Source organism: Heloderma suspectum, chromosome 7, assembly GCF_057233095.1.
Source record: "Heloderma suspectum isolate Gila_16-S chromosome 7, 16-S_ref, whole genome shotgun sequence".
Classification (NCBI taxonomy): Eukaryota; Metazoa; Chordata; class Lepidosauria; order Squamata; family Helodermatidae; genus Heloderma; species Heloderma suspectum.
In genome coordinates this window covers 121,660,308-121,666,465 of record NC_139464.1, presented here as the reverse complement: position 1 = coordinate 121,666,465, position 6,158 = coordinate 121,660,308, and positions in this window count along the sequence as shown.

Below are 6,158 nucleotides of genomic sequence, written 5' to 3'. Positions count from 1 at the left end.
GCCAGGCTACTCATCATCAAGAGTAGAGCACAGGTTTGCTCTAACTGCAGGATTTGCCGAGTACAACACTTTACTCCTCTACCCGCACAGGAATTAAACAAAACCCATTCATTTATGTAGGACAAAATAAAGGGGCAACCAATCTTGTACCCATTTCCTTCTCCTGGAGATCCCAGCCATTAAGAGATGCTAATGTGCTTACCTGCTTGACCCCATCTTAGGTACTCGGTCACATCAGAGCAGCCTTCCCCAAGCTTCTGCCCTACAGATGTTGTGGACTTTAAGTCCAATCAGCCCCAGCCAATGGTCAGAAATCCTGGGATGTGTAATCCAAAACATCTGGAGGGGACCAGGTTGGGGAAGGCTGCATTCGAGTATGGTCATGTGTGTATACATGTAAGTGCTGCTATTTTGATTAAATTAGTAAAACAAGGTAATACAATTAGTGACTGAGACACCAAAGGAGGCCATGGGAAGGTCAGAAAGTGGACAGCTCGCTCTCTGACAAACACCTCCAGCCTGGTCTCCACAGCAGCTTCAACATCCTCCTCCTCTTCAGCCAAACATGCGCACACCCTTGAGAAACTCCTGTCCCCAGCATGACCTACATTTCCAGCTGGTAAAGCCCTCTGGCATTCCCCACGATGTCATGAGGAAAATTGCAGAAGGCATGTTGAAAAGAAAAATATCTGGTCATCCTAACTTAGCTTCAGCATAAACAAAGACAAACTAAACAACACAAACATGTGGAAGAAGAATAAAAAAGACACACCAAACCACTTTAAAACCCAAAGATGTTTCCAATAAAGCTACTCATTGAAATTCAGGAACACAAAACCCCCAAACAGGGTAAAAATACCCCCAGCCTCTTCAGCCTCTCTGAAGCTTCTTCCCCGTGTCCAACCCCTAAATCTGGGTTCCATCATCACTGCCCTTATCCAAAAACGTTGTGGTGGCTGTAGGAGTATGAAACAACTTTGGTGTAACCACCGAAAGGAACTTTCCGTCTGGCAGGGGAAAGCCATGTGTTCTCCAGGAACTGAGTCTTGCTTCAGCAGTCCGAAATGTTTTTCAGCTACAATCATGGGACAGGCAGTGCTCCAGACTGAAGAAGTAATTTAGTTTCTGGAATACACCCATAACCTGGAGATGTAAAGCCACTGAGAAATAATCATGGCTGGCCCCACCCTAAGAGCCAAGCTGCGCGGGCAGCAGAACAATGGGATGCAGCTGTTGCCAGATTGCACCATTTCAGAACGCAGGTGAGAGAGAACTGGCATGCCATGGAGAAGGGTTCGAGGCTGGCCTCCTTTCTGGCATGGCTGTTTTCTATGGCAGGAAGACATAGGAGACATGTAAATATGTGATCTCTTGGTGTCTCTCTCTCTCTCTCTCTCTCTCTCTCTCTCTCACACACACACACACAATCCGAAATGGTCCACCAAAGAAGTGCGCCATTAACCTCACTCTCAGATTAACCATGTTACACAATATTGTAGCAGAGTTCCCACATTTATCCCAGATCTAGTATTGTTAGATACTAGATACTAGCTGTATTGTAGCTACTTTGCTCTTCTTTATCCATTACATTATTCAGTCATTTTCTTCACTGCTCCTCAGGCTTGTAAAGGTGATGTCAGGGTTGGATCGGAGCCCATAGAGCCCCAAGGCAGTTCTGATTCTGAGGAAGACATAGAAACCATGGGAGAGGAACCCGCGCGCTCTTCAGAGGTGCCGCTGGAGGGAGAGCCCCTCCCTGCTCACATTCCTGAGAGTGGTAGCCACCCTGGCAGGCAGAGGGAGGGACAACTGGAGCTTTGGGACGCTGGGCCCCAGCACAGGGACAAGCGGGAGATGGAGGGCGCCGAGGTGCTCAGCTCGCTTGGTGCGATGTCAACAGCTGCGCCCCAATGCCCCACGGGAAAGGGGTGGACTTTCGCCTCCTAGCCCTTAAGTTCAGAGGCTTCCCGCCTTTGTCCTCCAAAGGAGACCAACTGATTCACTAAGGCTAGAAACCCCTAGTAGGCAGCTCTCTTAAGTTTCCCTCATTGTTGTTGTTTATTCGTTCAGTCGCTTCCGACTCTTCATGACTTCATGGACCAGCCCACACCAGAGCTTCCTGTCGGCCGTCGCCACCCCCAGCTCCCCCAAGGTCGAGTCGGTCACCTCCATCCATCCATCTTGCCCTTGGTCGGCCCCTCTTCCTTTTGCCTTCCACTTTCCCTAGCATCAGCATCTTCTCCAGGGTATCCTGTCTTCTCATTATGTGGCCAAAGTACTTCAGTTTGGTCTTTAATATCGTTCCCTCAAGTGAGCAGTCTGGCTTTATTTCCTGGAGTACGGACTGGTTTGATACTCTTGCAGTCCAAGGCACTCTCAGAATTTTCCTCCAGCACCACAGTTCAAAAGCATCTATCTTCCTTCGCTCAGCCTTCCTTATGGTCCAGCTCTCGCAGCCATAGGTTACTACGGGGAATACCATTGCTTGAACTATGCGGACCTTTGTTGTCAGTGTGATGTCTCTGCTCTTCACTATTTTATCAAGATTTGTCATTGCTGTCCTCCCAAGAAGTAAACGTCTTCTGATTTCCTGGCTGCAGTCAGCGTCTGCAGTAATCTTTGCGCCTGGAAATACAAAGTCTGTCACTGCCTCCACGTTTTCTCCCTCTATTTGCCAGTTGTAAGCGTCATTAGGTTGAATGGAAATAAAGCCTTGGAAAAGAGCCCTATCATCTGCATGTTGATTCTGGCTACTTGAGGATTTCAGAAGGAAGCAAGGACACTCCTGACAGGCATCAACAGGGCTCCTCACTTTTCTTGCTAATGGCTCCGGAGGTTGCAGCTAGAATGGGGCATGGAAAGCGTCTCTCCACCTCATCCTTGCACAGCTCACAGACTCAGCTCTGCCATGCAGTAGCGGGAAACAACCTGTTCCAGGCAATAACCGGGGAAAAGGAGGGGGCAGGAATTTGTGTCTGAATGGTGCAGAGAGGCTTTTTAAAATGTTGGCCCTACCTGTGTGTGCTCCACTTCAGGATGAGTTCTAGTTCTTTAGAAAGGTTTCTAGTGCCCATTGTTGCACAGAGGATTCTGACAATGCAATGGCCATGTGCAACAACAACAACAACTCAGAAGTTAAAGGGCCTCTCTCCTTAAGTACGTGAATGCAGGGCAGGAAGGCTCCAGATAAAAGGTGAAGCCATGAATTCCAAGCACTGGCAAGTTCCCGTCAATTATCAGCACAGATAATGAAACCTTAAAGATCTCTGTCTGTATGCTGCTAGTTTGCTCCAAGGTTAATCAAAATTGATAGCTGCAACCTCAAGGCTTTAATAGCACTGCCCAGGGGCAGGTTAGGGCAAGGGTTCTCCCACCACTGTGAATTTCAGGCTGCTGGGTGGTTATTGTGGCTGCCCAAATTTTCGGCAGCCCACTGAAATGTCAACGTTGGCGTAAATAAGAGAGCTGTGCCATTTTCTCTGCTATGAGGATCGGAGACACATATCAAAAGGGGGGGAGACAATCTATGCATACTGTAGTCATGACATTATTTCATCCTCAGAGCTTTAAAGACCGGTCCAACAATCAGAATACTTATTGTTGGGTGTAGTGTTTAAATGTCGAACAAAGATCTGGGGACAACACTTGTCATTCACAGACATTTCTTCAAAAGATACAAAGATTTATGTAAAACACACACAAAGAAAGTCAGTCAGCTGTATCATCGCAAAACTACAGTAGCGAGAAAAACGCCTGCTGGCAACAAAGAAGTTTTACAAGAACAGGGCAGACATAATCAGAACAGGGCCACCAAACGTGCAGCAAAAGGCCTTGTTATATATTGACAGTTCTTAAAATCAATGTCAATGTATACATTTTCTTTTCAGGATGGTATTAGCCATGTTATCAAGGCGAAACAGGAAACCTTGTAACAGTGTACCCAGAGGCTCAGTGAGGGCAGCAGGCCAAGCAGAGTTGCACCATTTAATTGATTTTATTGTTAACCACCCAAGGAATGTCACTTATTGGGAATGTTAATTAATAAATAAATAAATAAATAAATAAATAAATAAAAGTTAATGTTAACATTGAAATGCAGCTTCTTATTGGCTCTGTACTTTCATCCTAACAGTAAACACATACCTCCACTGAGAAGAAAAAATGAGAGATTGGACAGCAGCAGCAGCCAGGAAGTTTTTTGCACAGCTTCTGAGCTGACTCATTTTAGAGCAGTCTGAGCAGTGAGAACTTGAATTTCAGCATCATCACCCTTACGGTGGCATATTCCACCTATCCTTAACTTGCCTCAGATTTTACCAATCACTGCCTGTTAGGATCAGTTCACAGATTGTGGTCAATCCAAACATCTTTATGTAGTGCTTTTATTCCCAATGTGTTTGGCATATTAACACAAAAACACCTTTCCTTGAGGTTCTAGTCATCACAACCTTTCAAAAAGCATTTTCAATAAGCCACACAAATAATTTCTAAGACACCTAGCAAAGTTTCTGGCAAGAAGATTTGCCAGGATATCTTACACCTAAACATGGATATTCCAACTCATACACAGTGAGCCTTTTAAAAAAGTGAAGCTGCTTTTAAAATTTCACACTGGCATGCGTTCTGAGCACATGCACACTCAATCCTGTTCCAGATAATAAACACAGCCCCTGGGGGGAGAATCAAGATTTCCATATTGATGCTGCTATATAGATTCTTTATATTCTCTGCAGGTTAATGACTAAACAGACCATGGACCATCTTTTTTTGCTAATTCAGTTCTTAGCCTCAGTGTATGTTGTGCCAAAAGACAGATCATTGACAGTACCTTAAGGAGTGGCTGTAATGTAAAGTGCTACCAACTTGGTGCTTTCAGAGAAGTCTGAACAAGGCTTATGTGCAAGTAAAAATCCTTAGAATCAGGTTGTAAAAGGATTAGAATACATTTAAGTAGGAAGTGACTTTCTTTATGGATGCATGTCTGGGGTGGGTATGAGGTGGCCCTGGGGGCTGGATTGACCCGGTAAAGCCCTTCATCTGGGCCCTGAGTAGCCCTACCAATTTTGAATCAAGGCATGGTATAATTTTTGACCAGTTTTGCTAATCAGAATCTTCTCTCCCTGAATATTGGAAGAGACAGTGTCCATGCTTTACTTGTTTCGCCTTTGATGTCTACTTAGGAACTTCAAGAGGTACCTAAAATAAATTTTGTGTGTGTGTGTGTGTGTGTGTGTCTGTGCACAATACGGACTCAGACCAATTTTTTTTTTTTTTTGCATAGTTCAAAGTGCTAATTCTTACCTTTCAAGCCCTAAATGGCTTGTGATTATAAGAACTGCCTCCTTCACATGAACCTGAACAAATATTAAGATCATTTTAGAGGCCTTCCTCTAGGAATGGGCAAATCAGTTTTGCTTTCTCCCGCATTCAAATTTTGTAAATCCCAAGTTCTTTTTCTTCCCAATATGAAGAATTTTAGTCCATTCTCATCAAATCCAAACAAACAAAATTCTCACCCCTCTGCAGCAGCCAAATTCAATAGGTAAAGCTATTCCAAGCACGGAGAGGACCATAATGTGCCTGTCCGCCATATAGCTGAGGAACCTGTCAGAAAAAAAGAGGTGGCAACCCTAATTCAGCAGTATCATGGCTGAATACACAGGGATTCAAACCCAGACTTTTAAAAGCAACACACTCAAAGTCAAAGATTGGGCCTGGATGGTTTTAGTTTCTCCCACATTTGTGTTTTTAAAACTCAAGTTCTTTTTGTCCCAAATATAGAGAATTTAGTGGATTTTGCTACTTATCGAAAGAACTGAAACAAAATTTTCACCCATTCCTTCTTTCACCAGATCCCCTTACATATGGTAGTAAGGCAGGAGGTTAGTGGGAATAGGGCCTTTTTGTTTATAGTATCCACACTTTAATGCTACACACACACACACATGGAAGCTTGCCTGGCTCAGCATAATTTTTTCTTCTTTGGGGGGCACCAGGTGAAGACCTTTTTACATATTTACCCAGGCCTATTAGAGGTGCAATCCTATGCATGTTTAGACAGAAAAAAATCCTACCCCATGGCTGGCTGGGGAATGCTGGGAGGAAGAGGCTTTTTAAAACTCTTTTAAAACTCTTTTTTAGTCCTTTTACTCTGTTTG